The 12,174-nt window shown below is 52.0% G+C and overlaps 1 protein-coding gene across 2 annotated transcripts in view; it reads left to right on the forward strand.

Annotated features, from left to right (window-relative positions):
- The window catches only part of GNG7 (G protein subunit gamma 7), a 207,198-nt gene that overhangs the window by 121,620 nt on the left and 73,404 nt on the right, over positions 1–12,174 (forward strand). The window lies entirely within an intron of this gene.

The raw sequence follows: 12,174 nt of genomic DNA on the forward strand, positions 1-12,174 counted from the left end.
CAGTCAGCCAGCCATACATCCACTCATCCATCCTTCCACCCACCCATCCACCTATCCATCCACCCATTCACCCATCCACCCATAGGCTCATCTACCCATCCATCCACCCACCCATCCGTCTGTCCACCTACCCACCCATCCGTCTGTCCACCTACCCACCCATCCAGCCATCCTAAGAAGTCATTCTGTTTCTCTGGCTCCTCAGGGCTGAGACAGTTTCTCCGGCGTTCTTGTTTCTGATGCCCTGAACAGTCTTGAGGAGGTCTGGTCAGGTGTTTTGTAGGTTGTCCCTCTATTGGATTCGTCCAGTGTTTTTCTCATGGTCAGACTGGAGTGTTGAGTTTTGGGGAGAAAAACCTCAGATGCGAGGGCCTTCTCATCACATCCTATCAAGGGCACACGGTAGCCGCATGACTTACTGCTGAAGAGTTTGATCACCTGGCGTGGTAGTGGATGTCAGGATTCTCCACTTTCATTATGATTTCAAGGTGACTTTTTTTTTTTTTTGAGATGGAGTCTCGCTCTGTCACCCAGGCTGGAGGCTGGAGTACAGTGGCACGATCTCTGCTTACTGCAACCTCTGCCTCCTAGGCTCAAGCGATTCTCCTGCCTCAGCCTCCTGAGTAGCTGGGACTACAGGCACCTGCCACCATGCCTGGCTAATTTTTTGTATTTTTAGTAGAGTCGGGGTTTTGCCATCTTGGCCAGGTTGGTCTCGAACTCCTGACCTCAAGTGATCTGCCCGCCTCGGCCTCCCAAAGTGCTGGGATTACAGGTGTGAGCCACCATGCCTGGCCCAAGGTGACATTCTACTGGATCTACACATGATATTCACTCTGAGTTCCCATTGAGGGATGCCTGTGTGCGTGTATGTGTACATTCTACCTCCTTTTTCACTTGAGCCCTTGCCTGTCAAATGTCAGGGCTGGGATTTGCACTCATTTCCAGAGTCTGCGAGTGTCCTTCCCTCCCTATCCTTCCTTTTCAGCCTCAGCTGAGCTCTTGGGACACCGAGGTCACCAGCAGCTTGTCTGGCCCCACTGGCTCCCAGCTCCCCGAGCCAGACGTGCCATCCCAGGTTCCCCATTTGCGGCCCTTGCTTTGAATTTATGGGCCTGCTGAGCAGAATGGGAAACTCATCAGGGAGTGTGAAAGTCACTCTAGAAGGTGGGAATGCCAGCAGCCGCCAGCCCCCAGCACCTGCACCAACAAGGGGTCTTGCCACACAGCTTGGGCTGGAGTGGGCAAAGCTGGAGGGTGGGACAGTGGAAGGTGGGAGCTCTTAGTCCTCCCCGATCTCACCCCATCATGACGGCTGCAAGGCCGTGCTGAGCTAGCCCTGGTTCCACAGTCTACAGAGCGGGTGAGAGGTTCGTTTTTCATCATCTAAACAGTACAACTTTACGTTTACAAAAGTAACACTGGCTCGTTGCTAAAAAATTTTTTCAGAAAACACACAAAGGTTTAAAGAAAAAGGGATACTGAAAAATCAACGAATTTTGGCTGGGTGCAGTGGTTCACGCCTGTAATCCCAGCACTTTGGGAGGCCAAAGTGGGTGGATCATGAGGTCAGGAGTTCGAGACCAGCCTGGCCAACATGGTGAAACCCCGTCTCTACTAAAAATACAAAAAATAGCTGGGCGTGGTGGCGGGCGCCTGTAATCCCAGCTACTCAGGAGGCTGAGGCAGGAGAATCACTTGAACCCAGGAGGCAGAGGTTGCCGTGAGCCGAGATCGCACCATTACGCTCCAGTCTGGGCGACAGGGCAAGACTCTGTCTCAAAAAATAATAATAAAATTTTTTGAAAACTGAATTTTACACTTTATGAGGGTGAATTTTATGGTATATGAATGATGTCTCCATTTTGTTTTTAAAAGGAAAAGTTCCCCTGGTAATCCCAGTCTGGGGATGAAGACTATTAAAGTCTCTTCCAGGCTGCCTATTTCTAACTGGCTGTTTTCAATATCGTTTCGAACTTACTGAGAAGTTGCAAGAATAGATGCAGTCACTTCATATACTCTTTCTACTCAAATATGCCAACTGTTTACACTTGCCCTATTTTTTATTTTATCGTTCTCTCATTCCATCGTTCACCGTGTGTGTGTATACACATGTATGTGTGTCTATGTATTTATGTATAAATTGCAGGTGGATATGTGTGTGTATATCTATATATACACAGAAAGATAGTTACTTATATGGCATATATACTAGATATATCATTATGCAGTTATATATACACAGAATTATATGCATGTACTTATACATGTATGCATATTAATTTATTTCCAGTCATTTGAAATCAAGCTGGAGACATCATGCCCCGTTAACCCTAAAGATCTTGGTGGACTTTTTCTAAGAACAAGGCCCGCCCTTCCCTCCCTTCCTTCCTTCTTTCCCCTTTCCTTCCATCCCTCTCTCTTATTCTTTATTTGAGGCAGGGTCTGCCCTATTACCCAGGCTGGAATGCAGTGGTGCAATCATGCCTCACTGCAGCCTCAACCTCCTGGGCTCAAGTGATCCTCCCTCCTCCGCCTCCCAAGTAGCTGGACACACCACCATGCCTGGCTAATTTTTTTTTTTTTTTTTTGGAGACAAGGTCTCTTGCCTGTCACCTAGGCTGGAGTACAGTGATGCAATCACAGCTTACTGCAGCCTCAAACTTCTGGTCTCTAGCAATCCTCTCACCTCAGCCTCCCAAGTAGCTGGAACTACAGTCACGTGCCACTGCTATTTTTTTAAATTCTTTTCAGAAATGGGGGTCTCCCTATGTTGCCCAGGCTGGTCTTGAGCTCCTGACCTTAAACCATCCTCCCACTTCAGCCTCCCAAAGCGGTAGGATTATAAGCATGAACCACTGGCACCCAGCCACGCTGGCTCTGTGTCCTTCTGATACATTGCCATAATTCTTTGAGTTTCCTTACTTTCTGGCACAAAAAATATGCTCCAGAGATATAATATTTTTTCTATCCCAATCCTGGAGCCAACTTCTCCAACCTGTCCTGATGACTTTTAGTTCTTCCAAACATGTAGTGTTAAAAAATATGCACTACACCCACACATGTATGGACTTTTCCGAATAATCATAGACTCATACTATTGATACTCTTCTTTAATTTGTTGGGTTTTTTTTAATTTTGCAATATATTATGGGACTCTTTCCACATTTTCAAATACAGATTTGCAACATCCTTTTTAGTGAATGTTAAGTGTTTTATCTTATGGTTGTACCATAGATTACTGAACTAATCTCCTAAATTAAATAGGAGTACAGTACCGCCATCAGGGCTCACTGCAGCCTGGAACTCCTGGGCTCAAGCAAGGCATCTAAGTTGTTTATTATTTGTTTACCTTTATCCATAATAATGCTTCAGGAAAGTGCTTGTGTGTGCACCTCTGCACAATCCTATGAGCATATCCTTAGGACAGTTTTCCAGAGGAAGGCTTGCTTACAATTCCAGTGTCCTCCACCCACTGTGTGCTAGTCCATGATTTATCACACCTTGACCATCCCTGGATATTATCTATTTTAAAAAAATACTTGCCAGTTGGACCAGGTGTAGTGGTTCATGCCTATATTCTCAGCACTTTGGGAGGCTGAGGCAGGAGGATTGCTTGAGCCCAGGAGTTTGAGACCAAACTGGGTGACATAGCAAGACCCCATCTCTACAAAAACATTTAACAATTTGGCTGGGCACGGTGGCTCATGCCTATAATTCCAGCACTTTGGGAGACCGAGGTGGGCAGATCACCTGAGGTCAAGAGATCGAGACCATCCTGGCCAACATGGTGAAACCCCATCTCTACTAAAACTACAAAAAATAGCTGGGCGTGGTGGCTTGCACCTGCAGTCCTAGCTACTCGGGAAGCTGAGGCAGGATAATCACTTGAACTTGGCAGATGGGGGTTGCAGTGAGCCAAGATTACGTCACCGTACCCCAGCCTGGGTGACAGAGCAAGACTCTGTCTCAAAAAAAAAAAAAAATGGCCGGGCGCGGTGGCTCACGCCTGTAATCCCAGCACTTTGGGAGGCCAAGACAGGCAGATCACGAGGTCAGGAGATCGAGACCATCCTGGCTAATACCGTGAAACCCCGTCTCTACTAAAAATACAAAAAATTAGCCAGGTGCGGTGGCGGGCGCCTATAGTCCCAGCTACACAGGAGGCTGAGGCAGGACAATGGCGTGAACCCAGGAGGCGGAGCTTGCAGTGAGCCGAGATTGCGCCACTGCACTCCAGCCTGGGCGGCAGAGCGAGACTCTGTCTCAAAAAAATATATATAATAAATAAAATAAAATAAAATAAATTAACAATTAGCCAGCCATGGTGGCATGCACCTGTAGTCCCAGCTACTTGGAAGGTGGAGGTAGGGGGATCCCTTGACCCCAGGAAGTCAAGGCTACAGTAAGGCATGATTGCACCACTGCACTTCAGCCTGGGCAACAGAGCTAGACCCTGTCTCAAAAAAAAAAAATTGTCATTTAAAGGCTAAAAGTAACATCTGATTGTATGATCTATAATCTTTTTTATTACTGGAGAGCTTGACTTTTTCATAATGAACATTTATAATGCTTTTTGTGGATTATGTTCACTTTTAACAATTTATTTGTTAAATTTTGAGATAATTTGTGAATTACAGTAGAGGTGCAAAAATAGTACAGTGTTCCCTTACACCATTGGCTTCCCATTGGCTGACATCTTCCATAACTACAGAACATTTATCACCACTAAAAAAATCAACCTTGCTACAATATTAAGTACAGGGCTGATTCAAATTTCATCCTTTTTTCCATTTCCCTGTGCTTTTGTGTTCCATGACCTGATCCAGGATCCCACATTTATTAAGCTGGTTTGTTCACCTTTATTGATTTGTTGGAGATCTTTATATATTAAGGACCTCAACTTTTTGTCTCTCGTCCCTTTGGCAAAGTATTTCCATTTTGCTTTTTCACTTTGGCAATGACTTCAAGAGATGGGTGGTAGGTGACATAGGATGATGCTGGCATCCTGGCTTAAAGCGAGGGTGCCGGGCGCGGTGGCTCAAGCCTGTAATCCCAGCACTTTGGGAGGCCGAGACGGGCGGATCACGAGGTCAGGAGATCGAGACCATCCTGGCTAACACGGTGAAACCCCGTCTCTACTAAAAATACAAAAAACTAGCTGGGCGAGGTGGCGGGCGCCTGTAGTCCCAGCTGCTCGGGAGGCTGAGGCAGGAGAATGGCGTGAACCCGGGAGGCGGAGCTTGCAGTGAGCTGAGATCTGGCCACTGCACTCCAGTCCGGGCGACAGAGCGAGACACCGCCTCAAAAAAAAAAAAAAAAAAGCGAGGGTTATAGGGCACAGGCTGCATGCCATACCCTCCACAAACTGTTCTCGCCTCCCCGTCCCGTCCCAGACATTCTCTGTTTCTCTAACACAACTCGAGCAACTGGCCACTTGTCACCTTGTGAAACCTTGATATTTTATTCCACACAGTTGTGCCTACCTTGAGCAGAGCCCACATCTTAGACCATATAATGGTTCATGCATTGTTCTGACACCTGTTGGGTGATGCACAGTGAATGGGGCCTGACCAGGCATCTTGTTGAGGATCATGTCACAGTGTCCCCACCCTCGAGGAGAAGGGGAGGTGTCCCATCCCTGCAGGGTGGGGGGCAAACCCCTGCAGAAGTGGGCATTGGGAGTGCAGCCAGGAGCTTGGCTGCAGGTGTCCTGGCTGCAGACACAGCTTTGCTGCTGTGTTTAGTGAACAACACCAGGGACCAGGGAGGGGCCCCCATGTCCCACCCCACAGCCTCAGACCTGTTCTCACCCCCCTGTGGTTTGGGAACTCAGTATCTCTGCTAACCCCTCCTGGGTAATTTGCAAGTGAAGGAATTGACAGCTGGTGCTCCAGGCCACCCGAGAGACACCTTGTCAGTCTGTCACCCAGGCCACTAGGCACTTTTAGACAAACTGTTGGGGGAAGGGAGAGGTGGAAGCAGAGATTAATCACTTTCAGGCTGGGCCTGCAGTGAAGGCACTTCTGGTGAGGGACGTCCTAGTGCATGTTCCCACAGGGTTCATGTAAGTCTTTCTTGAGGCCTGATACGGGGGGAAGACGAGGGAAGAAGACACCAGTCTCTGCCTCAACAACCAGGCAGAGGCCAGGCACGGTGACCCACGCTTGTAATCCCAGCACTTTGGGAGGCTGAGGTGGGGAAGATCACTTGAGCCCAGGAGTTCAAGACCAGCCTGGGCAACATAGTGAGACTCTGTCTCTTAAAAAATGTAAAAATTGCCGGGCGCAGTGGCTCATGCCTGTAATCCCAGCACTCTGGGAGGCCAAGGCGGATGGGTTGTCTGGGATCAGGAGTTCAAGACCATCCTGGCCAACATGGTGAAACCCCATCTCTACTAAAAATACAAAAATTAGCCAGGCATGGTGGCACGCACCTGTAATCCTAGCTACTCGGGAGGCTGAGGCAGGAGAATCGCTTGAACCCAGGAGGCAGAGGTTGCAGTGAGCCAAGATTGCGCCACTGCACTCCAGCCTGGGAGACAGACTGAGACTCTGTTTCAAAAAAAAAAAAAAGTAAAAATTAACTGGGCTTGATGGCACCTATAGTCCCAGCTACTTGGGAGGCTGAGAGGGGAGGATCCCTTGAGGCCAAGAGTTCAAGGCTGCAGTGAGCTGTGATTGCACCACTGCAGTCCAGCCTGGGTAACAGCAAGACCTTGTCTCTAAAATAAAATAAAACAGAACAGGCAGAGAGCTGGGCATGGTGGTTCACGTCTGCAATCCCAGCACTTTGGGAGGTTGAGGTGGGCAGATCCCCTGAGGTTAGGAGTTCGAGACAAGCCTGGCTAACATGGCAAAACCTTGTCTCTACTAAAAATACAAAAATTAGCCGGGCATGGTGGAGTGCACCTGTAGTCCCAGCTACTTGGGAGGCTGAGGCAGGAGACTCTCTTGAACTCAAGAGGTGGAGGTTGCAGTGAGTGGAGATGGCACCACTGCACTCCAGCCTGGGCAACAGAGTGAGACTCAGTCTCAAAAAAAAAAAAAAAAAAAAAAAAAAAACCAGGCAGAGAGCAGCAGGGCCGCATCCTATCCCTGCTTCTTAGACAGAAAGGTATGAAGGGGTGAGCAGGCCAGGCCGGGACCAATATCAGGGGCCAGGACTGGGGCTGGTGGGGTCGGCAGGACTCACTTAGCTGTGTGTTTAGGCCCTGACCCCTGGACACACCTGCATTCCCCTGCCCCGGAGTTCCTCCAGCATTTATTGAGTGGGTGCTCTGGGATGGGCACTGAGGAGGGTGCAACGGTTTTTTTAAAATTTCCAGTGGAGTCTGGCTGGGTGTCCAGGGAGGAGGACACAAGCCGAGAGATACCTGCACGCCCAGAGCTGGAGGAGGCAGGAAGGGTCCCCTGGAGCCTCTGGAGGGAGCACAGGCTTGCAGACTCCGTGATGTGGGACTTCTGGCCTCCAGAACTGGGAGAGGATCCGTATCTGTGGTTTTAACCCCCCATTTGTGGCACTTGCTTACGGCAGCCCCAGGACACCCATCCACAGAGTTCCTGGGAAATGGGGATGTCAGACCCGTCATCTGCACGTCTGGCAACCAGAAAAGCCCCTGTCCGTGGGGGTGCGTCCCCTGCTCCCTGTATTTCTGCCAAAGCCCCTTCGATCGGCAGCTTGTCCTTGTGTGTCACCGAGGAAGGTGACCAGCAGGTGGAGCTGCTGCCCAGCGGCTGCCGTCCCTGTGCCCTCCTCCCTCCTCGTTACCATAAACACTTGCAGACCTCAGAGGAAAACACTCCAGATTCCCAGCCGACAGGGCTGTGTGCTCAGGGCTTCAGAAGCACACACAGGGAGCGTCCTTTCCTGCACCTGCCCTGTTGACTCTGCCATTTATCTTCCCGGCCGCCTGGCTTCCCGGGACAGCCTGATGGCCAGGGTGCAGTCTGGGTGGGTGCCAGGTGCCTGTCCTCCCGCCCGCCCCGGCCACCCTGAGCTGCAGGACACAGAGACCCGGACCGGAGCCAGCCGCGCTGGGAGTGGCCTCGGCCCTGTTACGCTGGGCAGTGAAATTTCAAAACAAACTGAGCCACATGGTCTGAGTCAGGTGTGTCTGGGTGACCCCTGTGCAGACCTTGGCGAGGTCTGGACCTGCCCGCCCAGTGGCACCCATCCCGCAGATGCTGAGGCGGAGCCCAAAATCATGGGACCCTCTGCTGCAGGCACCGGCGGGGCGGGCTGCCAGGGCCGGAGACGAGCAGTGTGCATTCTTGGGATGTTTTTTCGTTTAACCGTCTCTCCCTCTCCCAGCCATTTCCTGGCCTCTCGCAGACAAGCGACAGACAAGCAGGTCTGGCGCCGCTCCACGCTGGTGGTTTTCCATGCCGGGGGTCAGTCTGGGATCCAAATCCCCACAGCTCGGCCCCTAGGGGGCCAGGAGCCAGGGGTTTGAGGCCCCGATCCACCCCTTCCCAGCTCTGTGACCTTAGCTAAATTCCTTTAGCATGGTTTCCCTACTTGGGCATGTTAACGTTTGGAAGCTGATGATTCTTGGTCTCGGGGTGTTGAGGGGTTCCTGGCAGGGAGTCGGTGGAGGCCAGAGACGCTGCTCAGCACCCTGCGGTGTCCAGGACGGCCCCACCCCAGAGAGAAGGATCCAGCCCCAATGTCCACAGGGCTGAGGGGGAGAAACCCCACTGAACAGGAGCTGCAAACAGGTGCTTTTCTGCCCAGCTTCTCCGGCCTGGTTAGCCATGAAACCTGGGGCTACCGGCCGTTGAGCCTAACCCTGAGCGGACGTTGCTCGTGCATTCCTTCGGCCCTGCAGGACGGGCAGTCTCCCACTCATGGCTGGAGCACCGTTTTCTGTTGATTTATTTATATTCTGCCTCATTCCACAAAGAATCGGAGCCAGCATTCAGGAAGAGATTCAATCAAATAGAAAAATGCAAATCACTTCCTAAAATAGAGTAGTGAGCAGGGCAAGTAAGGAGTCAGCACTAGGCTGCCCTCGGTCCCCTGGGTCCCGTATTGGGTTCTCTGAGGGTCCCCGGCTCTAACGGGGAATTGGTCCCAGTTCTGCCTACGTCTACCTGAGTCTCAGCAAATCTCTGAGCCTCAAAACCCTCAGACCCTCAAAACCTGTAAGAATCAGCACCCTCTATGATGTCCTAATGCTGAATAAGACAAGCGTGAGGCCGGGCGTGGTGGCTCACGGCTGTAATCTCAGCACTTTGGGAGGCCGAGGTGGGAGGATTGCTTGAGCCCAAGAGTTCAAGACCAGCCTGGGCAACAAGGAGACCACCGTCTCTACAAAAAAAATAAAAGAATTTGCCGGGCGTGGTGGTGCGTACCTGTGGCCCCAGCTACTTGACAGGCTGAGGTGGGAGGATCTGGAGCCTGGGAGGTCGAGGCTGCAATGAGCTGTGACCATGCCATAATGCCATAACATTTTATATAGGGGTGTTCTGTGTTTTCTTTTTAGATTTATTCCCTCGCTGTGTCGCCCAGGCTGGAGTGCAGTGGTATGATCTCGGCTCACTGCAACCTCTGCCTCTGGCTTCAAGCAATTCTCCTGCCTCAGACTCCCAAAGTGCTAGGATTACAGGCGTGAGCCACCACACCCAGCCAGAAGACTCTAGCTTAGCAGAGTCATGGGAAGACACTCCCCTGCTGGTTCCTGGTATGAAGAAGTGAGCAGTGCATTGCGAGAAGGCCAAGAAGGGCCTCATAGCTAGGACCCAAGCATGGCCCCTAGGAGCTGGGAGTGTCCCCCAGGCAACAGCCAGCAAGGAAACAGGGACCCCGGTCCTACAACCACAGGGAGGCAAATGGTCCCAGCAGCTTGAGGGAATGCTGAATGAGGAACCTTCCCCAGCCGAGCCTCGGATGAGACACAGCCCCGTCCAACACCCAGACTGCAGCCCTAGGGGGACCCTGAGCAGAGGCCTTGGCTTGGCTGTTCCCAGACTCCTGATCCCCCAAAACTGTGATGTACTAAGTGGATGGTGTTGGAAGCCACCACATGGGTGGTGATTGGTTATGCAACACAGAGACTGAACTTACTGCCCCCACGGCCCCAGCCTGCAAGGTGGACCTTGTCCTGACCCTGCCAACAGGAGTACAAAGACTTACTGGAACTTTGAACACGGGACAGCCCTGGTGACTCATGTAGCGTGAATGAGTTAAGAACAAATTCAGGCCGGGTGCAGAGGCCCACACCTGTAATCCCAGCACTTTGGGAGGCTGAGGTGGGAGGATCACTTGAGCCCAGGAGTTTGAGACAAGCCTGGGCAATATAGCGAGACCCCGTCTTTAGAACAAATTTTAAAAATTAGCCAGGGTGGTGCCGCACTCCTGTAGTCTTAACTACTCAGGAAGCCGAGGCAGGAGGATCGTTTGCGTTTGGGAGTTTGAGACCAGCCTGGGCAATCCAGGGAGACCCCATCTGTAAAAAAAAGTTTTAAAAATTACCCAGATAAGGCCAGGCGTGGTGGCTGAAGCCTGTAATCCCAGCACTTTGGGAGGCCGAGACAGGCAGATCACGAGGTCAGGAGATTGAGACCATCCTGGCTAACACGGTGAAACCCCGTCTCTACTAAAAAATACAAAAAACTAGCCGGGCGAGGTGGTGGGTGCCTGTAGTCCCAGCTACTTGGGAGGCTGAGGCAGGAGAATGGCGTAAACCTGGGAGGCGGAGCTTGCAGTGAGCTGAGATCCGGCCACTGCACTCCAGCCTGGGCGACAGAGCGAGACTCTGTCTCAAAAAAAAAAAAAAAATTACCCAGGTGTGGTGGTGCGCACCTGTAGTCCCAGCTACTCAGGAGGCTGAGGTGGGAGGATCACTTGAGCCCAGGAAGTCGAGGCTGCAGTGAGCTGTGATTGCACCACTGCACTCCAGCCTGCGCAGCGAAGCAACACCCTGTTTCTTAAATTAATTAATTCATTTAAAAGACCAAGTTTCGTTCCCAAGAGTTCCTGTTTCCCAGACGCGTGAGGGCGGCCAGCAGCTGCTGCAGTGCCCATCCCCCACCCGCCGCGGCCCGCCCTGTCCTCCCTGGGGTCAGCAAGCATCCAGGGACCACAGCGAACTCTGGGAGGGAGTGGGACAGCCCCACCCAGGGCAGATTCCCAGCACACAGCGTACAGGCCTGGGTCGAAGGGTTCTGCTGGAATCGACCCGGCGTGTTTGTTTTTGCTGCGGTCCTCTGGGGCCATCCGGGCTGCGTGCCTGCACGTCATCCGAGGCCGCCCCACTGCGGTGGGTTGGGAAACTCATTCTTGGATTCCACCAGCCTCACAACTCCTGCTCTGGGAGCACGTGCCTGTGCTGCATGTGTCTGCGTGTGTGTACATGCGTCTGTGTGTCTGGTTCTGCGTGTGTCTGTGTGTGTCTGCATGTACCTGTGTGTGAGCGTGTGTGTATCTGGTTCTGCGTGTGTCTGCGTGTACCCGTGTGTGAGCGTGTGTCTATGTCTGCCTGTGTGTGCCTGTGTGTGTCTGCATGTACCTGTGTGTGTGTGTCTGCCTGTGTGTGCCTGTGTGTGTCTGCATGTACCTGTGTGTGTGTGTCTGCCTGCGTGTGCCTGTGTGTCTGCGTGTATCTGTGTGTGAGCGTCTCTGTGTCTGCGTGTGCCTGCGTGTCTGCGTGTACCTGTGTGTGAGCATGTCTGTGCCTGCGTGTGTCTGCGTATACCTGCGTGTGAGCGTGTGTGTGAATCTGGTTCTGCATGTGTCTGCGTGTACCCATGTGTGGGCGTGTCTGCGTGTGCCTGCGTGTGTCTGCGTGTACCTGTGGGTGAGCGTGTGTGTGTGCCTGCATGTGCCTGCGTGTGCCTGCGTGTACCTGTGTGTGTGTGTCTGCCTGTGTGTGCCGGCATGTGCCTGTGTGTGTCTGCATGTGTCTGCGTGTCCACACGCCCTGAGGAGGCACCCGTTCTGCTCTGTGCACTTCCCCAAAGCTTTCCAGATCACTCCCAAGGGACACCCAAAAAGACTAGAGCCAGGCGCTGTGTCTCACACCCATAATCCCAGCACTTTGGGAGGCCGAGGCAGGAGGATTGCTTGAACCCAGGAGTTCCTGGTGACAGCAAGGCCCCGTCTCTACAAAAAAAAATGTTTTAATTAGCTGAATAGGGTGTTGCCAACCTGTGGTCCCAGCTACTCTGGAGG

This window comes from Trachypithecus francoisi, unplaced genomic scaffold (assembly GCF_009764315.1).
Source record: "Trachypithecus francoisi isolate TF-2019V2 unplaced genomic scaffold, Tfra_2.0 Lachesis_group5, whole genome shotgun sequence".
Classification (NCBI taxonomy): domain Eukaryota; kingdom Metazoa; phylum Chordata; class Mammalia; order Primates; family Cercopithecidae; genus Trachypithecus; species Trachypithecus francoisi.